General features: G+C 44.8%; 1 protein-coding gene and 1 long non-coding RNA gene across 4 annotated transcripts in view; both read left to right on the forward strand.

The window, feature by feature from the left end:
- The first annotated feature begins 453 nt into the window (after positions 1 to 453).
- Positions 454 to 3038, forward strand: LOC105517059. Its single transcript, XR_001002600.1, has 2 exons — positions 454 to 654; positions 2825 to 3038. It is a non-coding gene; the product is annotated as an uncharacterized LOC105517059 (long non-coding RNA).
- A 10401-nt stretch (positions 3039 to 13439) lies between these two features.
- FOXN3 (forkhead box N3) overlaps positions 13440 to 23962 on the forward strand; it is a 472003-nt gene continuing 461480 nt past the window's right edge. For 2 of the 3 annotated variants that reach the window (XM_011949431.1, XM_011949433.1), the window contains exon 1: positions 13454 to 13579. The gene's annotated coding sequence lies outside the window, so the exon portion shown is untranslated. Of the gene's footprint in view, positions 13580 to 23962 lie in introns of all 3 variants that reach the window. The other variant, XM_011949430.1, reaches the window with a different exon arrangement.

Here is a 23962-nt window from a genome sequence, read left to right on the forward strand (position 1 = left end):
GGCCTCTCCTATATTAAAATCACTGAGGGGTTTATGAAAAATGTTTATTCCTAGGCCGAATCTCAGGTCGACTGAATCAGAATTTCTGAAAGTGAGACTTTGGAGAATGTGTATAAAGAAAGCTTCCCCAGATGAATCTTTTTTTTGAGATGGAGTCTTGCTCTGTCGCACAGGCTGGAGTGCAGTGGCCTGATCTCTGTTCACTGCAAGCTCCGCCTCCCGGGTTCACCCCATTCTCTTGCCTCAGCCTCCTGAGTAGCTGGGCCTACAGGTGCCCGCTACCACGCCTGACTAATTTTTTGTATTTTTAGTAGAGACGGGGTTTCACTGTGGTAGCCAGGATGGTCTCAATCTCTTGACCTCGTGATCCGCCCGCCTCGGCCTCCCAAGGTCCTGGGATTACAGGCGTGAGCCACCGCGCCCAGCCCTCAGATGAGTTTTTTTTTTTTTTTTTCAGACGGAGTCTCACTCTATCGCCCAGGCTGGAGCGCAGTGGCGCAGTCTTGGCTCACCGCAAGCTCTGCCTCCCAGGTTCATGCCATTCTCCTTCTCCAGCCTCCCGAGTAGCTGGGACTACAGGCCCCAGATGAATCTTTGTACAACAAAGTTGAGAATCATAGCCCTGGCGTTCAGAAGACAGGAAATGGTTTCTTTGTAAGTTAATGTGAACATCTCTATGGTGATGAGATTTGAGAGATTCCCAGAAAGGTTTTCCCAGGACATCATACGGCAACATCACGGTGGAATTTATCACATTGTAATGCAAATTCCTTTTCCTTGTCCACCTTTCCCAGTAGACTAAGTGCTCCTTGAGGGGAGAGCTCTACTTGCTGGAACTGGCGTGGCCCCTAGTTGGTTCTAAATATATGTTGGTTTAACAAGTGAAAAACCACATAAGACCTAAACAAATAGGTTTGAGGACTTATAGGACACGATTCTAGGAGGAGAAAAGGCATAGGCAAATTTCAGAGGCTGGAAAATCACAGTCAATAGTTAAGTGTGAGAGAGGGGAATGGCTAATTTAGGTGAGTAACTGACATACTCAACAGCAAAGCTGCATGAACAATTACGGGGTCCTGGAGTACTCGGTGGGAAATGGAAAGTGTACTCTGTGGATTCTGTGGATGATGGGGAATCACCAGACTGGGGACTGGGAAGCGATGGAATTGAGGTGGTATTTTAGGGTAATGAGTTCTATGGCCAGGGGCAGCTTCCTTCCTACCCTGGGAATCCTCTGAGGAGTTAGGGATCAGCTTGGTTGCTGCTGGAGGCAGGACTTGCTACAATTGCAGAACTATAGCTTCTATTCAAGCCTCAGGATCCCCCAGGGTCCTGACCCCGTGGATAACCTTTGTTCCTTTGCTGGCTCCCATCTGCTTGGCCTCCTAGATCTGCCTGAGCTCTCCTCCCTTGGCTGCCCAAGCAGTCTGTCTCATGTGGTGCAAGATAACTGTGAAGCAGTGTGGGGATGTGTCAGGGACTGCAGCCATAGAAGGGGAAGGGGGCTTCACTGAGGCAAAGGCCAGAAGGATGGAGAGGAGGGCCAGGTTTAAGATTAATCTCTAAGGCAGAATCTGTAGAATTTGGTGAATGAGTGTGGAACAGGAGGGAGGGGCATGCTGAGGATAATTTTGAGCTTTCTGGGCAGTTAATATAGGAATATAAGAAGTGAAGGTTTGGTCGGATGCAGTGACTCACGCCTGTAATCCCAGTGCTTTGGGAGGCCAAGGAGGGCAGATCGCTTGAGCCCAGGACTTCCAGGCCAGGCTGGGCAATGTGGAGAAATTCCATCTCTACAAAAATTACAAAAAATTAGCTGAGCATGGTGGTGCGTGCCTGTAGTCCCAGCTACTCAGGTGGCTGAGGTGGGAGGATCACCTGAGCCCAGGAGGTAAAGGCTGCGGTGAGCCATGATCATGCCACTGCACTCCAGCCCGGGGGTGCAGAGCAAGACCCTGTCTAAAAAAACAATAAAAGCCGAAGTTTGGAGCAAAATGATAATAATCCAGACTGAGACACTGAATTTGAATTTGAGATGACAGCAAAATATTCAGGTGGAGGGGTCCAGGAGCTTATTGGAGACAGGGATTTGAAATTCAGGAAGTATGTATGTGCTGGTCATTGGTTACTGGTGATTGTCAGAAGGCATGAAAATGGACATGATCACCAAGAAAAAGCATGTGGAATGGAAGAGAAAATAACTCATGAGAGAACTATGGCCTAAGTTGGGGGGCGGCGGGGAGGAGGATGAGCCAGTGAGAGAGATGGAGAAGGACTGACCAGAAAGGGGAAGGAAAACAGGAAGAATGTAGAGCTCAGTAAAGGCAAGAATTGCAAGAAAATGAAAGCAGCAGTGTGACACAGCATAGATAGGTAGATTAAGCCGCTGGGGATTTATTAGTGCATTAGTGAAAGTGATTTCAGTGGAAGCCAGATTGACAGAGACATGGGAGGAAGAAAGGTGGAAACCATGGCCCCTACCCTTTGCAGCTGTGCAGGGATGATCACCTTCCCTCATGGAGTCACAGTCGCTGGACAACTGAACACACACAAAATTCAAAATGAAAGCAAAGGAACTTTCATTGTGCCCTCTGCTCCAATTCTCTTAAATCCACTCTGCTTTCGTTTAAGACCCTGAGTATTTGTTGCTGGGCTTATTTTTACGGCTGCTAAAAGTAATGCAATTGAAAGGATTAACGATATCTTTGTCTTCTTGTTTTGGAAGAAATTATTCTACTTCCACGTTTAAGTTGCTGGGAGTATATGAAAAACCTGTATTCCTGGTTTTTATCAATGGAAGCTCACGTTCTCGCAATCTTTTCAGGGATCAGTTCTTTGCTCTTTGAAACAAGATGATCCATCTCACACTGAAAGTTTCCTATCATGAAGTTCAGTGTCATCTAGTCAATGGATGAAGTATAAGTGTTCACAATGGGATTTCTACAACACAAAAAAAAGAGGCTGGAGAAAGAAGATAAACTGAATATTGAAACTGTTCCTTTTCTATTAAAAAATAGCAAAAAATGTTTTCCCTGTAACTATGGAGGGTTTTGTTGTTGTTATTGTTGTTGTCATTGTCGTTTCTTTCTTTTGGCCAAAACTCTACTGTATTACGTTCTCTGGTGTCATAAGAAAGACTCCTAGCAGTGTTACCAGAAACATGTATCAATGCATGCCCCATCGTGCCCATGCAGAAAAGTACTTGAGATTAAATTTGCTTACATTTCTGGTTGATTCACTTAGCACCAACAACCAAGGTAACTAGTGAAATCTCATTCCATGGCCACAGATGCGCCATCCCTAAGTGTATGTTGTCATGACAGGAGGAGTCTGACGAGTGAGGGATCAGCAGGAACATCATGCCACTGCTGGAAGAATACTGGCTTGTTGGTGCAACTGGTATCCAAGATAGAGACTCTGAGAGGAGACTCCTGTGTCAGTCAACAGAAGCTGAGCATGGCTGATCCCAGCAGGAAGGGCATTTATTTACAGGATGGTGGGTGGCTCACAAGGATCCTTAAGAGAGCTAGAGGATCAGCTCCAAGGGGATGCAGTCTGGATCAAGGCCTAAATTAAATTCATGCTGCAGATGGGGCAGGTGATGGTCCTGCTATGGACACCAATGCTGTTGTGCTCTGCCGTAGAGGCTGCTGGCACTCCTACGGCTGCTGAATGAAGCACTACCCTACTCCCTCCTATCCCCAGCTGCTGGGGAAACCTAGGTTATGTCCCTTGTACTCTCAACTGCAAGAAAAAGTGGGCATGTGATCTGTGCCATTTCCAGTTTTAGCGGGGGTGGCTTTGCCTCCTGAGATTGGGGATTCCCCGGGCACAGGAAGGGGTCACATCCTGGGCAACTAAAAAGAGTGACAAATGTCATTCTCATACTTGAGAACTGGGGCTATGCCCTAACCTTCTTCACAGGCCCGGATCCATTAATGCCCCACGGGTAGCAGATGCCAACCCAACTGTTGATTATGAATGCTCGGCCAACAGGCACAATCAAATGTCCAGGTGTAGCTCCTCTACATTCAGGAGTCACACCTCACAGATTCCAATCACCTGGAGACCTGAGCAATTTGACAAGACAGAGGGTCTGCGTTTTAAAGCTGTGAGTCTCACAGAACCCACTTAATGTAGCCATTGTCTGTTCACATTCTTTGATGGGAGGGATCCATGTCGAGGCTCTTCATAAAACTCACCATTCACTCAATGAAAATCTCCTTCTGGGCTGGGTGTGGTGGCTCATGCTTATAATCCTAGTACTTTGAGAGGCTGAGGCCGGAGGCTCGTTTAAGTCCAGGAAACCAGTCTGTGCAATATAGCAAGACCCCTGTGTTTACAAAAAATGAGAAAAATTAGCTGGGCGTAGTGGCACACACCAGCAGTCCTAGCTACTCTGGAGGCTGAGGCAGGAGAACCACTTGAGCCTGGGGAATTCGAGGTTGCAGTGAGCTATGATCAAGCTACTGTTCTCCAGCCTCGGAGCAACAGGGCAAGACCCTGTCGAAAAAAAGAAAGGAAGAAAGGAAGAAAGATCTCCTTCTGACCCTTTGCGAGTACAATTTGCATGGTATTAAGAAATGAGGACATAAAAGCATTTAAATCATCTGGTCCCTATTACGTTAGGGAAAGAAAAGATATCCTCAGCATTTTAAGATGAACCTCTCAAAAACTACTCAGAGTGGCAAGCGCATATAATCTACAGAGTTGTTTGACAAGATTGCTCTTCCTAGTCACCACCCACCAAAAGGGAAGGCTCAGAGCTGATTGACTGGCAAGCCATTCATTTTCTGTGAAATAAGGGAAGCACTGGGGGCTTGAATGGTAAGGCTATCAAGTATCTTACATCCAAATAGCTACTTTAAAATGACTGCCACACAGGTCATGGTTTTACCGGATAGTAATATTTGCTATTTGAAGGTTCAATACGGTACCTTGTAGACGCTGAAAACTCAAGGGATTTTTCTTGGTGGTGATAACAACTAGAGATAACATAAATTGCCTCTTATTTTTGGTAACAAAGAGTTGGCATGTTTTTGTTCACTATGGAGGTATCTTAATAGAGTACACTAAAAATATAGGTAATGTATTAGTCCATTTTCATACTGCTGCAAAGGACTGCCTGAAACTGGGTAATTGATAAAGGAAAGAGGTTTGACTGACTCACAGTTCAGCATGGCTGGGGAGGCCTCAGGAAATCATGGCAGAAGGCAAAAAGGAAGCAAGGCACCTTTTTTTACAAGGTAGCAGGAAGGAGAAGTGTCAAATAAAAGCAGAAGAGCACCTTATAAACCCATCAAATCTTGTGAGAACTCACTATGAGGAGAACAGCATGGGGGAAACCGCCCTCAGGATTCAATTACCTGCACTTGGTCTCTCCCTTTACATGTGGGGATTGTGAGGATTACGGGGATTACAATTCAAGATGAGATTTGGGTGGGGACACAGAGCCTGACCATATCAGGTGAAGTATGACGCCCGCTGTGTAGCCATTACGAACTTTGATGTATTTTCATAAGATTTTTTTTTTTTTTTTTTTTTTTTGAGACGGAGTCTCGCTCTGTCGCCCAGGCTGGAGTGCTGTGGCTGGATCTCAGCTCACTGCAAGCTCCGCCTCCCGGGTTCACGCCATTCTCCTGCCTCAGCCTCCCGAGTAGCTGGGACTACAGGCGCCCGCCACCTCGCCCGGCTAGTTTTTTTGTATTTTTTAGTAGAGACGGGGTTTCACCGTGTTAGCCAGGATGGTCTCGATCTCCTGACCTCGTGATCCGCCCGTCTCGGCCTCCCAAAGTGCTGGGATTACAGGCTTGAGCCACCGCGCCCGGCCAAGATTATTGTTATTATTAGATGAGCATTTGTTGCAACAACAGAAGAGTTCACACCACTCACCCAACTTCCTGTAATGTTAATGTCTCAAATAACCATGACACATTTACCAAAACTAAAAAATTACCACTGATACAGACTATTAACTAAACTACAGACTTCATTTGGATTTCCCCACCATTTCTTGTGAATGACAGACTTTAGCAACAATTTGAGCTAGAGGGTCCAAACCGCCACAGCAGAACTACATTAATTCCGACTGGCTGGGACTACACATAGAGATGGCTCAAACAAGCTCTAACATCTACCACTAGGCATGCCAATACTTTGCATGCACGATCTAATTTCATCCTCCACAAAAATCCAGGTAGAGGGAGGGTAGTGGATACTGTCACATGCACTTTGCAGATACGACCGTGGGGCCTGGGATACAAAGCAACATGTGGAAGACAGCTGAGCTGGGAGACAATAGAGCCCAGATGTGACCTAAGACATCTCTGATTCAAAAACCCACGATTGGCCAGACGCGGTGGCTCAAGCCTGTAATCCCAGCACTTTGGGAGGCCGAGACGGGCGGATCATGAGGTCAGGAGATCGAGACCATCCTGGCTAACACGGTGAAACCCCATCTCTACTAAAAAATACAAAAAACGAGCCGGGCGAGGTGGTGGGCGCCTGTAGTCCCAGCTACTCGGGAGGCTGAGGCAGGAGAATGGCATAAACCCGGGAGGCGGGGCTTGCAGTGAGCTGAGATCCGGCCACTGCACTCCAGCCTGGGCGACAGAGCGAGACTCTGTCTCAAAAAAAAAAAAAAAAAAAAAAAATTAAAAAAAAACCCCACGATCACGACCACACCGGTACAGACTGAAGTGCACCCAACCCAGCTGTGATGCAGAGACCGCCTCTTTCCACCAGCCGTCTTGCCCAGGATTCACCTTCCAAAGGTCATCTGGATCAACTGTGGCAGGTGACCGCTACATGGGAGGTTGTCCCATAACAATGACATGTGCCTCTCAATGAGACGGGGTGTTCTGTGATGTGTGGAGTCAGTTTCCACCCTTGACACCCCAACCCTGCGTGTCGCAGGAGAAGCCCTCCTGGTCTCCGGCAGCCTCTGCGGCTCTCCTTCCTCCCGGGGTGGGAGTGGGGCGGCCCGCGGCTGGCCTGCTCCCGGGCCAGAGCAGCTGGGAGGAGCGCAGTGCAAACATCCCCACACGCCTTTTGCTTTCTTTCCTGAGTGGTTTAAGGCTTAATTAACGTGTGTAAAGTGATCTGAAATGCGGGAATAAAAAGAGCTGGGGAAGTGCAGAGTGTGGATGATTACCTGAGGCGAGACAGCTGAGAAAGGGAGGCTAAGGGAGACAAAGGAGGGTCTGGAGAGGCTGGGAGAGGCCTTAGCGCAGAAGCCAGCTGGTTGGCTGAGAGCCAGATTGGGCTGTTTTTTTGGCAGCGTTCTGCCCCACGCTTTCCTCTCAAGGCCTTCCTCACCGCCCTGCTTGGGAGTCAGACCCTAGGGTAAATGATTCCTAAAGGGCCTGAGCCAGAACTGAGAAGGGGGTCTGAGAAGCACAAACTGTGGGCAATTCCATGACTGGATCTTTAAGAACTGGGGATGAGATGTCACTCATTAGCCACTATTGCCAAAGCAAGCCCATTGGCAGATTACTGGGTTTGGTCAACGAAGGAATAAATGTGATAAATATCAGAGAGACAAAGGAATCAAAGTGAGTTTTGTCCATTCCTCTTGACAAGCATAGATTCATAGGACTGATTTAGTGCTGTCATCGCTAAGAGGCAATAAATCCCTTATAAAATGGTGGGTAAAAGTAATGACATCCAAGTCACGTGTGATTTCACCATCTCCTAAGCCTGCATTAGTAAAAGGGTGAGGCTATCGGTTTCATGGGGAATGTTAAGGCTTGTGACTTCATAGGGTGAAGACGAGCGGCATTTTATTGCAATTGGAAGCATACAAAGAAGCAAGTGGAAAATCTTTCTTTCAGGATAACCTGATACCACCTGTATCTAGAAAGCTGGGGAGTGTTCCAGGGATCGTCCCAGTACGGTGAGGATTTTGGTGCATCCCTGTGTGTATATGAACGGTGGCGATATATACAGCCTGTTCTAAACTGCTTATGATGATGGAGGGGAAAAAAGTTTGTTTGGATAATCCAAAGTTTATATTGGACTTTCATCGTGTTTTAACGTCATGCTTGGGCTAATAGTTGCGCAGTTATCTGTCTTCTGAGCCTGCAAACCGAGGGTGGGGCTACTGGTGGTACCCAAGCTTGGCAATCCAAGTGAAGAGAAGGATCCTCGCTTCCCCTGGCTTCAGTTAGGGAACTTCAGAGGACCCTAATTGTCCTGGCATGGGGTCAAGTGCCCAGCATGCCAAGTGCCCACCCTGGGCCCAATTCTACGGTCGTGCTATAAGAAGCCTGTTCCCACTCAACACCAGGACCATTGCGTGGAATGAGAAATCCCCCCAAAAGGAGCCAGGTTGCCACCCTGCTTTGTGTCTACTGCAACTGAGCAGTTAAAGTGGCCAGAAGACACTGTTGTCCTCGGCCTGTTGCAAGAGCAGCCAGGACCCCCCGTAGTTATCCACTGTGTTCTTTTCTAGGCATTGCACTTCTGATGGATTCCTCCGAGAGTTGTGTCTGTGTGATGCCTTCGGTGTGTGTAACATCACACGTCACCCATGGGTCACTGAAGGGTCATCTGAAGCCACCAATGATGAATTCTTTCAGGTCTGCTTCTGAACTAGGATAATAGTTACCTCTTAATAAGTCACCCTGCCTTCTGATATCTAAAATATTTTGGATCTAAATAATCCTCCATACACTTTCTAGAATGATCCTGATAAAACACAATCTTTTACAATGTGATGGTTAATTTTACGTGTCAACTTGCCTGAGCCATGGGGTGTCCACATATTTGGGTAACCATTATTCTGGGTGTGTCTGTGAGGGTGTTTTTCAGATAAGATTAACATTTGAGGCCAGGTGCAGTAGCTCATGCCTATACTCCCAGCACTTTAGGAGGCCAAGGCAGCCAGGAGTTTGAGACCAGCCTGACCAACATGGCGTAACCCCATCTCTACTAAAAATACAAAGATAAGCCAGGCATAAGCCAGGCATGAGGGTATATGTCTGTAGTCCCAGCTACTTGGGAGGCTGAGGCAAGAGAATCGCTTAAACCTGGGAGGCAGAGGTTGCAGTGAGCCAAGATCACACCACTGCACTCCAGCCTGGTGACAGAGCAAGACTGTCTCAAAGAAAATAATAATAATGATTAACATTTGAATAGGTAGACTAAGAAAGCAGACACCCACCCTAATGTGAGTGGGCCTCATTCAATCAGCCAAAGGCCCAACTAGAACAAAAGGCTGGCCCTCCCTCTAGTAAGAGGGACTACCTCCTCCTGCCTGACTGCCTCCAGCTGGGACATTGGTTTTTTTCCTGCCTTCAAACTCAACTGAAACATCAGCTCTTCCTGGGTCTGGAGTTTGCTGGCCTTCAGAATGGAACTACACCACTGACTCTCCTTGGCCTACAGCTCGCTGGGTGCAAATCTGAGGACTTGTCAGCCTCCTTAATCACATGACCCAAATCCTTATAATCAATCCCTTTTTTCTCTCTCTCTCTCTATAATAAATACATCCTACTGCTTCTGTTTCTCTGGAGAACTCTACTATAAATAACTTTTTATTAATTAACTTTATTCATTCATTAAAAACATTTATTGAGCACCTACTATGTATCAGTCACTGTTTTATGTTCTTATAAATTATCATTGAATAGAGCAAAGATTCCTGGTCCTGTAGAACTTTATTCATATGTGTGTGTGTGTGTGTGTGTGTGTGTATGTGGTGGAACAGATAATGAATAATAAAAATAATAAGTAAATAGTAATGTATTAGAAAGTGGTAAGGGAAAGGGAAGAAGGAAAAAAGCAGGATGAGGAGGAGGAAGAGACATTGGGAAGGCAACATTTAAGCAAAGGCTAAAGGGAGATAAAGGGGTTTCCCATGTAGAAATCACAATCAAGTTCAAAGCCCGGTAGACTCTGGATCCTGCTGGCCCCTCCAGCAGGATCTACAGACGCTGCCTCATCCGAAGCCTTCACTTTAGCATCACTGCTCCCCAGGCAGTGCGCTGGCATCCACTCATGCCTTTGCCCAGGATATCCTCTCCAGTGGGGACTTTCTTTTCCCCACTCTCATATGCATTTCAAGGAAGTCACCCAGAAACTAATCCCAGCAGAGAGCCAAGAACGTCCTCACGCTGGACAGTTAACAGGAAGTGGCAGTGTTACCAGAGCCCAGGGCCTAGTCACCTGACAGAAGCCTCCGCCAGATGCAGCCACTGCTAGAGATGCCATGAAAGGCAGGAGGGACACAATGATGGTCTCTGGCTTCTATCTTCTTTTCTTCCTCCACTCCTCCAGTGCCCCTCATTGGCCATATCCAGCCACCAACCAACTGACCCAAGTGTCTGTGAAACTCATCCTGCCAGAGACAGCTCCTGGCAACACAGAGCAAAGGGCAGGCCTGGAATGCTTAGAAGACAACTGGCCCAGGACCAGGGCAGTTGGTGTTTGAGTAGAGAGCCCCAGTGATTTCAGTGCCCGTTTGGAGGTTCTAGCAGGGGAGCACAGCGATTCATACACCCTTGACCAAAGCCCAGTCCTCCTCTATCAGGGATGGTCGTCCTCTTCGATGGAGTGCGCAGCTTCAGCAGGGACGCAGATGGAGCGGTGAAGGAGAAAGGGGACACCTGCCTAGCCAGCCAGATCAGCTGAATCAACCCTGGAGATCAATGGGATGACAGATGTCGCAGCCAGATTGCCCTCATATCCCTGGTGTCATGATTTTACGGCTCCACTGGTACCACTGCACTGCAATTGTTTGCCTGTCTGTGGGCTCCATACGATAGGTGTGCTTGAAAACTTTATTTTTTCTACCCAGAGCCTAGAACAGTACCTTGCTCAACATTTGATACACACACAATTGGATGAATGGATGGACAAATGAATGAATGAATGACAGTTTCTTCTGACCAGTACCTCTTCTGGTGTGCTCTAGCTTTGAGATAGAGGTGAACTCAGCTCACCACCAGCATTTCTTCCCAGCTTCTCATCATTTGCTACTGGGGCTAAGATTGCTTTGAGCCTAGCATTGCAATATTTGCCAGGCACATGGATGGTGTGACTATAAAGTAATTAGACCAGTTTTCAACAAAGGGATCAAATGAATTCATCAAGTAAGTTTTGCTTTAATCCTTCCAGGAAGGTCAGACACATTTTCCAATGTATAGCCATGCCTAGCCCCGTCCTTGTGAACTGCACGAGAAAAGGAATGAATCACCTCTCAGCATGAAATGTTTCTGTTTTTTTTTTTTTTCAGTTAAATGTCACCCAGCCCGTCACCTGGCTGGCATTTAAGGACATATCATCAGAGAAGTTACATTTCCTTTTGGCAGAGGCGAGGAGGAAGGGGTCGGCCACACACAGAACTGGGTGTTGACTTTACCATGGGTGCAGGAGGGCTGAGAAGGTAGAGACCCATCAAAGTTCCAGGGGTCATCAGGTCTGGACAGAGACACCCTGGATCCCACTAATAGGCCACCTTATGTATGAATTTCCAGAGTTTTTGAGGCCTTTCGGTGCTGGGACTGCTCATAGCAACCCAAGTTCAATTTGAGAAAATGCTACTTCTCCATGTGTCAAGTGGAGTCAGTTCTTAATTTCTGATAAAGAGCAAAAAGACGTACGGGGGATGAGGCATTGCTCAGCCTCAGAGTTTGAAGTTTTCTGTCTGCCAGGTTGCCCTGGGCAGCTCTAGGACGGAAATCTGACCAGTGTGGGTGGGTCTTCCTAGCCATCTTTCTCATTTTAGCAGAGACTAACATATTTCCAACAAGCCTCATATTTCCTTGCTGGCAAATTGCTGCTCTGAGACAGGTAAGAAATGATGACTAAAAAAACCTACCTGCATTTTTGTTTCAGATGCTTCATTTTCTGCAGTACTTACAGAGAGATAGTTGGGAGGCCAGGTGATGCACTCAAAAAACAGGGCTTGTTGGAAGCAGAGACAGGATGGGATTCCAGCTGCTCTGCTCACCAGCCATGTGATTTTTGAACAAGTCAGTTTACCTTTTGGGACCTCCAATTTCTCATTTGAAAATTGCAGATTATTGTATCTGCTTTCTCACAGAGATGTGGTAAAGATCGCATGAGATGTATGTGCAAGTAATTTAAGATTGACAAATGTAACATATGACAACTAGTTTTTTGTGTGGATACAAGGCATCAGAGAAAGTGCCTTTGATGTTTAATTAATACTAAAAATCTTCCATTACACTTGTTTAGCTAAAATTGGAAAGGGGGAGGGCAAGAGTACTTTTCAAAGGGACTTTTTCTGCTTCAAAAATAGAAATCAGAAAGCACATATTTGATTTTCCTTATGGTGTAAACCACAGTGCCATTGTTATTAGCAGTTTTACAGAATTGTGACCTTCAAACTTGGTGATATCAAAGACTGAAAAAAAGCTCCCAGTCTTGAAGCCTTTCAAACAGGCTTTTCGAACTAAAGCACTTTTAGCTTGAATTAAGGGCTAATAGAATTGTCCTCTTAAATGAGCACTTGCAAGATTAAAAGTTGCTTTCCAGGTGGGCTGCAGTAAATGAATGTGCCAAGAGGTTGCTGAAAGCTCTTTTGGGGGCAAACGAGAGGAATCTGATATGAGTTCATGTAACAAACACCCTTTCCCCTTTGTGAAAGAGAAACCTGGAATTTACAGTCTTCCTAATTGTACATGAGCTGATTTGTGTATACATCTAGGATCATAATTTACTTTCAGTTTACTGAATTTGTGAATTTTTGCATTTGTTTTAATTTGTAATTAAGTTTTCTCTATGAGGCACGCCATATGCCACCATTAATTCTTTCTCGTTGATTTCTTAGGAGATACATGAGTGCATATTTTGATGCAATTTTTGAGGTCTTTTGAAAATCAAATGACTACATGTTTAGCCATATGGGGCTTTGTTATTTAAAAGAGCATATTATAAAGTAAAAGAAAGCGAAATGCAAAAGGGCCTGTCAACAGGGGGAAAATATTGGGAATAACAGTTTAAAACATTGTTTTAAACACACGCATTTTCAACCCTTTTTCTTTTTAGCGTTATATTTTTGAAATCTATCTTTATCGATCCCGTACCGCGTCTCATCGTCTGTGAACGGCCAATGTCACCAGTGCACCGGGCAAACCTCTGTCTGCCAGGTACTGCCCTACGCTTACCCTGGGGCTGCAGATCCTAGCATCTGCCTTCTAAGAGTTCAGTTGGAGCCAATGTCTTTCTTTTGAACATCTTGTGCCAGGATTTGAAATTAAGCTCCAGTTCATCCGCACACCCCGCGGCCGCTTTCGCAAGGGGCCGAGGGGGTGGCGGCCTCGCCCGGGGACTCGCGGCGCTGGGAGCTGCCTGCCCTCGGTGCGGGCTGCAAACCGGGCCGCGAGGCGGGCGCGCGGCGCGCACTAGGACCCAGCAGGGCTCCAGGCCCGGGTGGGAGCCGCGCCGCCGACCCCGGGCGGGCGCCGGGCGCAGGAGCCGGGGTTCCGGCCGCGATCTGCTGCAGCTCGGCCGGGAGACGGCGCGACCCGGCGGCGGGGCCACCCGCGAGTCCAGCGTCGCCGCAGCCCCCCAATGCGGCCGCGAGAAGCAGCGGGGGGGCAGGCGATCGAAGGTAACGAAAATGGGGCTCATTTCCTGCCTCCTAATCTGCTCGGGTTTAGCACTGCCACGAGAAGCCCTCCGTGTTCAGGCTGCTGCATTTTGGGGCACCCTTTGATATTTTTTTGAAGGTGTCCGCCCCCCTATTTCCACCTGGTTTCAGATTGATTTATAGCTTGCAGCCCAAATGGGAAAGATCCAGCCATGGCAAGTTGCTTATTTTCATTAGTTTTGTCTCAAAAGTAAGTTCATTAAAAAAAAAAAAAAAGTTTCTTAGGAATGTGTGGATAGTCGCTTTTTAAATTTTTTTAAAAAAATTGCAGACAAATGGATATTTATAAAAATAATCAAATAATTGATGCAATTCTGTTAATTACTTTTAGGGAAGCCACTTCTGTGGGCTCCCCGGGCGTTACTTTTATTTTCAAGGAAGGAACGTGTTAAATGTGGAGTTTGTTTGGCTGGGCAGAGTTTACAGCATTGCTGTCGCAACTGTTTTGCTATCAATTATAAACAGTGTCAAATCTATGGGCAGTTTCAGCCTCTTTTCAATACTGTAACGGGTTATCCTGATATGACATCTATAGATGAGTTTCCACTGAGGGTAATAAGATTTCTCTTTTTGGAGAAACATTGTTTTGAGGGGAAAACCATGATTGCCGGCTGGGAAGGCTGAAGAGACTATTTTTCATGCTTTGTTTATACTCCCGGGATGACGTTTGGGGAAGGGAAATGCAATCTTTCTCGGGAGCTTTTAATTGTGGGATTATAAATTTATTTAATTTATTAGTTTCAATTGGTTGGGCTCGGGGAGCCCTCCGTCACAGGCTGTGCTTGAGGTGACACATTTGCTAGCAGTTGGGACACATGATTGCAAATGTAAAATGTGCCTCACCCGAAAGGACTGGTCTGCTGGAAGCTCCCGTGTGGAGCTGTCGTAGGCAGGGTGCGACTGGCTCATTGAGGAAAAAGGGAATCGTTTTCTTTAGCTAAGGAAGACATCCTGTTATATTCCTTTTGTTCCCTGTTTTTCATTGATCGCCGGCTCTGCCTTAGAGAGGAGAGCAGCTCGGAGGGTGCAGAGCTCTGAAGGCTGCAAGAATGACTGGAGCCCACTTTAACTCTCACACTGATTGGTCAGTTAGATTGAGACTTATGAAAACAGTCACCCAAAACCTTCTTTTAAAATCGTGCTGTAGTTTCACATAGCCCTCTTGTGCACAGATTTCTGCAGGGTCGATTTTTCATTCGGGTGCAGTTTGCTCGAGATACCTTTATGTTTAATTTTTTTGTTGTTTCTATCCAGATAAAGTAGGCCATTTTGGTGACAAATTTCTTTGCAGATGTAAGCTACTAGCTTACACGTATAGATACTGCACTTTACAATACATTCTCAATGATTTCTGCTCGTAAGTTGTAGAATGCCAAGTTGTTCAACTTAGAATAATGATTCCTAACTGGTTTTGGATCTGAGTCTTTAAAGCGGACCATCAGTAGATGGATGCTTAACTGTATCATTACTTTGATAATTTAAGTACCTTGGGCATTAGCACGTTTCATGCACTAAGTCTAAAACTGTGACAGTGAAAGGAAAAGACAATGAAAAGAAAACAATCAAAATCAGCCTGCACACTATTCTAAGAGATTGTGGCATCTGCTTTGAGGATAATGCATTTCACATCCAAGAAGAAGGGCATTCTGCACCATATAAAAATATGAATTAGTAAACATTGTGCAATGTTGTATCTGTACAAACCGTAAACATCTTCATTTGAGCCTTTAAAGCGATTTCATTAAAGAAGCACTGTCCCAGAAGTTGTTAAATGTATAAACACTTTTCTGATTGGCTTAAAAATTTAGACACAGGAAGTGGATTGTATCTAATAACTGATGAGTGGAGACATGGTTGTCATGGAAACCGAGAGGAGTAACCCCACCCCACCCCCACTACACATACATACTCTACCATGACCACCACTTAAAAAGAAACAAAAACAAAAACAAAACCTGCATGTCATCACAGATGCCTGGAGAACATGTTGGCTTCCGTAAGCTTTCCCACAGCATCTGTTGAAACCTGAGATCGTGCCTGTCAAATCAAGGTCATTTTACAACAACAACCCATAATGTGGTCTCCTAGATTTCATAACTGTATTTTTATTGGAAATATTTGAGGAAACAGCCTTAAACCAAGGATGAGCCCCCAGGCTTACTTTGCATTTTGCCACCTCTGAGCTGTGCAAGGGAAGGCTGAGAACAATGTATTTGAACACTTAATTGTGGAATCAAACTGATTTGTGTGTCTACCATTAGAACAAAACTCTTTTGAGAGTCAGAAAGGTTAGAATGTTACCTGTGGATGAGGAGTCATCTGGGGAAGTTATAATGAGGTGTTTGTGCTTGCAAGAGGGTTCAAAGTTGAACTCAAGCAATGGAACTTACAGACTGGTGGCCTTTTAGAACCCTGCTCTAAGGCTGCGTTTGTGTGTGGGGTGGTGGGGGTGGGGGTAGGGGGGTGAAGGGGAGGGATGAAGATTGCCTGGTACTTTGGGAAATACAAGAGAGTGTTCTCAGAAGCTAACCGGGGAAAGGAAAATCTAAATGAAAATAAGAACTGCTTCATAACTGTCATTATTATTATCCAGTTGACTTATGATAGAAAAGTTTCCTGTTTTGTGGATGGGGAAGAGTGCTTTTGTTTTTAGGATAATTGAGATGTTCCCAGTATCAAAATTGCAAATATCTCCAGTATCTTGGTAATGATTTCCATGAGGACTATATAGAAAAAAGTTTGGAGATCTCCCCTCCCCCTAGCCTCCACCCCGCCCCCGGTTCATTTTGCTAAGCAAAAAATAACCAAAGAGGCCCTGTCCTAAATTTTGATTTTGAGGATCAACATTGAACCTTGTAAAATATAAAGCAAATACATTCCTTATATTTTTCTAATCTTGTTAATGGCAGTCTTCAGATTTTCTGTTCTTGATATTCATTTAGAAATGTCTTCCTTCAAGTCATGGCAATTTAAAGCATTGAATAGCTTTATCTTAATTAATAATGGTCAGTTTTAAAACTTGTTCAATTAACAATTTGGTCTTCTAAAAAACAGGAAATTTCCCTTATTTTCATCAACTAATTGCATGGGGAGTGGGGCGGAGAAGAGTCCTAACTCTATTTTAATGTTTATTTAATATTGTGCATGTATGCCATAGAAATATGTACTTTAGAAGTTAAATATTTGACAACATGGGATTATGAAATATATGCAAAATCACCCAGATATTTAACTGATTGGAACTTGGTAAAGAAGATTAAGTTTAATGGCACAACTGGTCTCTTTTAGCAAGGATTTCCTGTAGGGAGCTTTCTTATCTACCAGTGTGTTCCTTGGCAGGAAACATGTCGGTTGCTTGTTTTTACAAACTGAAGGAAGTGAATGGGATTTGTTGGTTTCTAGAATCTACCTTCATTCTCTATTGTCTTTCAAATAGTTGGCTCAGAACACTTCATTTTGAAAGGGGCTTTGGAGGGGTACAATTCATTCTCTGCAAACCTGTGGCATTTAGGTTTATTTCTTTCTGATTTTGGAATTAGGAAAATTGATCATGGTACGACCATGTGCAACTTATTTTCCTAATACAAATGAACAAGATGTTCAATAGCATTTCAATTCATTTTCAGTTGTCAGCTAGTTACTCACATACTCACTGAAGCTGCTGTTTTTGGATGGCTATGCCAAATTTCTAATAATTATTCCAGAATACCAACCAAATGCCAGTGTCAATTTTGGATTAGTGTAGAGAGGTAAAGAGAAAGAGGCAGCTTCATTCTTCTCATTGCTTATAACAAAAGGTCCATAAAGAATACATGTCAGGTATATGCCATTCTCGCTGATAGCAACAAAAAAAAAAAAAAAAAAAAAAATCGAAATTGGGGATGGGTCGGCTAAATCCAGTTTATAGTACACTTGAGAAAAATGAATTTTAACTTTGAAAGGATTTGCTGTGCAGAAGTCTGGATTAGTTTCTGAATGTTGAAAATGAGTATATTTAATTGCTTCAATTCCTAGTTGTTTCAAATTCTGGAAGAGGAGAAAAGGGTAAGCTTCTTTAAAGGAAAGTAAATGCATCCACCTCCATTTGCAGAGAGCAGCCTGGTGAGGGAGGTTAAGAGTGCCTGAGGGAGACAGAACCATTTCTTGCAATGGTTTGCACACATTTTCGTAGACATCATTTTTGTTTTATACTTAGCACCAAATAGAATCTTATACAAGACCCTCATGTATGAGTCAAATAAAAACAGAGCTGCTCTGAGGGAACTAGGAGCCCAGAGCCTGCTGTTGTCACCTGGGTTATGCCCAGGGCACACTCTAGAACCCAGTACCACTGTGTACACAGTTTGCAAACCACTGCTTCTAAAATGTTCTCTAAAGAAGACCTTGGGGAATTGCTTGCAGAGCCCTGGAACCTGTTAGTGAAAGAGAGAACTTTTGCCTTGACAATTTAAGAGGCCGCTTGTGCCCATAGTGAGTAGGGAAAAGATGGCAATTAGTGATGTGATACAGTGTACCCTAGGAAGCCTATGTACATATAGAAAAAGATGACTGACCACAAGCATGAAAGAGCCCTAGCCCAGTCTATAATAAGAGGGAAGGCATATTCTTAGGGGTTACTTATAAACCAGGGCCCCTTTTATTTATAAATTATAGGAACATCATACGGGGATGTTTGAGATTAGTTGGTTATAATTTTGCTGGAATACATGGCTTTATTCTGTCACCACCTCAAGATCTGTTCTATCACTGTTATTCTATTAGTCAGTGAAAATAATTTCATATGAAGTGTCATTCATGAAATGAAAATTTGCCAAGCTATATAAATCTGCTTGGCAGACTCAGTAGTGTTTTGAGTGTTGAGTAAAATGATAACACACAGATGATATTTGCATATCATCAAATATATTCACATTATCTCCTCAATGATGAGATTGTTCTGAAATGGCAGTATTGAGATCGGGCTCAGTTTTCCCCCTTCCATCCCAGAAGCTGTCAGTATTGAGGATTTCTATGGGTGGCAAAGAGAGGAATCCCCTTCAGTTCCACTCTTGATTTTCACGATCACTAGATTCACCTATGCCTGGTATGGAAGTGAGAAATCAGGAGACTATTTAGGCAAACCATAGTAGAACTGTGCTGCTCATGGTCACAGCCAACCTCTCTGCATTGTTTCTCAGAGGCAGCTCAGTTGAGAAGTCTATAGAAGTAGAAAGGACAGACCCGTCTGTACATTCTCCTGTTACTTTCATTGTGCTTGCCATGTTTCTACTACCTACATGGGGTTAGAGATCACAATTAAAATAATAAGTTTTCCAGGAAGCCACAGATCTTCCAACAATTTTGCTGGGAAAAAAATATATATAAAATATTTCCTTTGCAAAGATGAAACGAGCATAAGGACCAAATACTTGGCTGTGGTAATGATGAAATGATCGAAATGATCGTGGTTAACTATTGAATTGTGTTGACTGACGCTTTTCATGTTGAGGCTGTTTAGAGCTATCTCCTTCTTCCTCCCACCTGCGTTTCAAAGAAGAATGAGTGTGTAACCAACAGAACCGTCCCAGGGCGTATTCATGATAATGGAGCAGTGCTTCTTTGGGAGTGAGCATTAAGCTCCCATAGTTTGGGGGACTTTCTTTTTGAACTGAAGGATACATGCCAGTTACCAGGACCTTGCTGAAGTTGCTAACAGATGGCTTCTCCAAATGTGTGCCTAGAACCTTTGCAGTGCCTTTGCAGGTGCCACTTTCTTAAGGTTCAGAGAGTAGCAGGTCCCACTTGGAGACAAATTTTAGTATGTTATACAAGTTTAGATTTTAGATAATGTAAGAGTTTTTTGTTTTTTGTTTTTTTTTTTGAGACAGAATCTTGCTCTGTCACCCAGGCTGGAGTACAGTTGGGCGATCTCAGCCCACTGCAGCCTCCGCCTCCCGGGTTCAAGCGATCCTCTTGCCTCAGCCTCCTGAGTAGCTGAGATTACAGGCGTGTGCCAACACACCTGGCTAATGTATTTTTAGTAGAGATGGGGTTTCACCATGCTGGCCAGGCTGGTCTCGAACTCCTGACATTGTGATCTGCCCGCCTCGGCCTCCCGAAGTGCTGGGATCACAGGTGTGAGCCACTGTCCCCGGATTTCTTTTCTTTTTTTTTTTTTTTTGAGGCAGGGTCTCACTCTGTCACTCTGTCACCCAGGCTGAAGTACAGTGGCGCAGTCAGGGCTCACTGCAGCCTTGAAATCCCGGGCTCAAGCAGTCTTCCCACCTCGACCTCCTGAGTGGCTGGGACCACAGGTGTGTACCACCATGCCTGGCTAATTATTTATTTTTGTAGAGATGGGGTCTCCCTATGCTCCCCAGACTGGTCTTAAACTCCCGAACTCAAGTGATCCTCCTACCTCAGCCTCCCAAAGTGCTGGGATTATAGGTGCGAGCCACCACACCCAGCCAGTTTAAGAGATCTTGTTGCACTCTGAAATTTCCTAACTCAGCAAACTGAATCCTTTTGCAGCCTTTAAAATAAAACAGTGACTCTATAATGACTATTTAATAAATATCTCTAAATTAAGGCCATCATGTTGGTTCTTGTGACTAGATTCAGTATTTAGAATGGCCTCTTGACACTTCCGGGGAAGTGTGGCAGCACTGGGTGATACAGAAAAATCACATCATACTAGCGAGGGGGCTTCATTTATCAGATGCTGCTCTCTGCATTATTTTATTTGGTTCTCATACTAACGTAATAATACTGCCACTAATACCTAATGATAAGATGCATTAATGTCCCATTCTACAGATGAAGAAACCAAGGCAACTGTGTTCCCAGAGTCACACATTCTTTGGTACCCGCCTATTAATAGTTCTCACTGTCTGGTCCCCTGACTCCAAATCCCAGGCTTTCCCCTGAGACTGACCACCTCACAACTATTCCTCTGACTGTTTCTATCCCAGGGTTGAAGACTTCCCCTTCCACGCTGAAAATGGAGTTCCCTTCAAGGGGGAAAAAATATGCAGGATGGGTTGGGGAATATTTGCTGTAATTCCCACCGGAAATAGGATTTTGCTTCTTGACATTCTGTGTTCTCACGTCTGACCATTAGTGATGGAAGGGGCTTTTCAGATCCCTTGTCAGTGATTATTTTTATTTGTCTTCACCTTTTGATTTTCTCTTCATCCACCCCTGAGCACATTTACCTACTTGGTAAATGAAAAGTCCTAATTCCAGAATTACCCAAAGATTATACCCAGTCTAACTGGGTATAACTGGCAGCATGTCTAATACACAAAACAGACTTCCTCGACAGCACTCACTTTTACACTTGGTCTGAATGGCTCGACAAACTCAGGTGTGCAGATACACTGATATCTCCTTGATTTCTTTCAGAATAAGAAAACACTGACTTCAGTCAGCAGGTCAGCAAGATTTTCAGTCTTCTTTTAGGGGCTCGCCTCTACCCCTAAATCATACAAAGTCTACAGAGACCAAGTTAGGGTGGGGTTCAGCTTGATGTTTTCATAGAGTATGGGGGAAACTTACAAATTAAATCATCACTGGGTTTGCCACTGTGCCTCATATACATGTGAGCAGCTGGAACTAGCAATGGAACAGATGTAGACATTTTCAGTGAAACCTGTGTCTGCTGCTTTTCTCATTCTCTTAAAGAGATCAGGTGAATGATCAGAACTGGATGGAACTAATTAATATTTCACAGGTCTGATTTCACATATTTCGCATGTATGAAATTATTTTAAAGAATTAATCAAGGAAAATGCCAAAAACATCTGCACAAATTGGGGGAAACAAATCGTCCTCACGTTCATTCAGTGAGCAGTTATCAGGCACCTACTGCATACCAGGAACTGTGCCCCTATGATAGGGATATGAGGGTGAAGAAATCATTCCCAGACAGACTATCCCCTGTTCTGCAACTCTCATAGGCTTCTTAACTGGAAATATCTCCAAATGTGGCTCTTTTGAAGTTCATATTCTAAGCAGATATAGACAGACTGAAGTGCCACCTTCCTGAGATCCTTCCTGGAGATATTATGCCTTTGGTTTTAATTTAGAAACAGACCCTGCAAGGAGGATTGAAGGGTGGATGGTTTACTTGGGAGACCATCCCAGGAAGACACCAGTAGGTGCAGGAGAGGGAAATGAGGAAGGGAAGGCAGCCAGTCATGAGTTATCCCATCAGATCCACTGTGGGTGGTGGAACTCAGCCGCACTGGGGCACGTGGGGCGCCTATGCCAGCCACGCTGCTTTCGGTCATGGGTTGAAGACTGCTCTCAGGGCCTGTTGATCCCAGTACTTGAGATCTATGAAAGCTGTCAGAGTAGTCTTCAGCCAGAGAAGGTTCTCAGGGACTTCTTGATGCCATTGGTAGCAGCTGGCAGTTGGGCTGGCGTGCCCTGAGATGGTAAAGCCTGAAAGCCACGTGGCCAGGCCATTAGCAGGTTCTGCTACCACTCTTTCCTCTTCAGCTCCTTCTACAGTCTTGCAACTATAGATGTTTTAGAATAATCATTTTTAATAGTCCCTTTAAGCTTCAACATGAAGATCCTGGCAGAGTGGTTTTTCAGTCTGAAAAATGGGAACAAGAGGAGTGGCACAAGTTCAGAGGTAAGCATTCAGGCAGACATTATCCATAAGGGCCGCCATTTTTTTCTCCCCTGGTTACAACCATTATCCTTATTTCCCAGGCTAGAAAACTTGGACCCCCCCTCGCATGTATCTAATTTATCCCCAGGGCTTCTTGTTGCTTTCTTTAAAATCCACCCCCTCTTCATCTCCACAACCTTTACTGGCGCTTCCCTCCAAAAAAACGACGAGTGACCTTGATTGTACTCTGGAAGACTTCTGTCCCTAAAACTCTCTTGAAATACGGGCTTTGAAGTTAGACTTCCTGTTCTCAGACCCCCTCTTGCCACTTAACAGCTGTGTGACTTTAGGCGAGTTACTTAATCTAAGACTCAAGCCTTAGGTAATATTTCCATAAGTACTATGGAAATAAAACTCAGTAATGTGGAAATCCTGAAAGGATTATTGGGAGGACTAAATCATGAGTCCCTGAAAAGCACTTGGCATGGAGCCTGGCTCGTGGTTGCAACTCAAATTATTGTAGCTGTTTTTATTGTTATGTTGTCAGTGTTGTTGTGTTCCTTGTCTACTAAGAACCTTGATGCCAGGCTGGGCAACATGGCGAAACTCCATCTCTACAAAATACAAAAATTAGCCGGGTGTGGTGGTGTGCACCTGTGGTTCCAGCTACTCGGGAGGCTTGATGTGGGAGGATTACTTGAGCTTGGGAGGTTGAGGCTGCAGTGAGCCAAGATTGTGCCACCGCACTCCAGCTTGGGTGACAGAGCGAGACCCTGTCTCAAAAAAGAACCTTGATGACTTCTCATTGCCCAGTCTACCAAGTCTCTCTTTTTCTGCCTAACTTTCAAGTTCTTTTAGAATCTTGCCCCACTTATTACTGCTCAGAGAATGCCCCAGGATCTAGTTGGTGTCTCTTCACCCGTGAACTTGCTGTGGTCCTTCTAGCTCCCCAGCCTTTGTGCATCTTGTTCCCTGGCCACAACCTTCTTCCTCTATGTTGTACGGTCACCACTTTCATTCATTGGAAAACTCCAATGTGCAGAGAAAATGCAGTTTGTTCATTTTGTCTACAGTGAGCCTTCCTCCCCAACACACAGCCATTGATCGTCAAGAGAAAGAATAACTTTTGATCACACCCATTAAAAACCTTAGTTGGATCTGCTAATCCAAACAGTTCCTTAAGATAATTCTAGTCTTCCTAGGAAAACAATGCTTATTCCCCCAGGTTTTCTTGCCTACCCCACCCCCAGTTATTGGCCTATGATAGTGTGTGTGGGAAGGAATGTCAACCTTGCCCTTCCGTTTATTTAGTATGAAGGAGGAACAAACTCAGGGTCCCTAGGCTCGGTGGCCTCTGGTCTTGGAGGCAAGGTTTCTTGCCTTCTGGAAGCTGCTTGTTTAGCTATATTAGAAGTTGAAGTCTGTGGTTTTATAACACATAGTCTAGTCTAGTGCTTTTCAAAGACCTACAGTAAGATATAGATACATTGTGTACACCAGATATATGTATGTATACTGTGGATAGATGAAACTACAGTTTTTATAATATAGCATATATAGGCTGGGCGCCGTGGCTCAGGTGGCCCACGCCTGTAATCCCAGCACTTTGGGAGGCCGAGGAGGGGGGATGACGAGGTCAGGAGATCGAGACCATCCTGGCTAACACGTTGAAACTCTGTCTCTACTAAAAAAATACAAAAAAATTGTCTGGCGTGGTGGTGGGCGCCTGTGGTCCCAGCTACTCG

The sequence above is a fragment of the Colobus angolensis genome, unplaced genomic scaffold, assembly GCF_000951035.1.
Source record: "Colobus angolensis palliatus isolate OR3802 unplaced genomic scaffold, Cang.pa_1.0 Scaffold3, whole genome shotgun sequence".
NCBI classification, from domain to species: Eukaryota; Metazoa; Chordata; class Mammalia; order Primates; family Cercopithecidae; genus Colobus; species Colobus angolensis.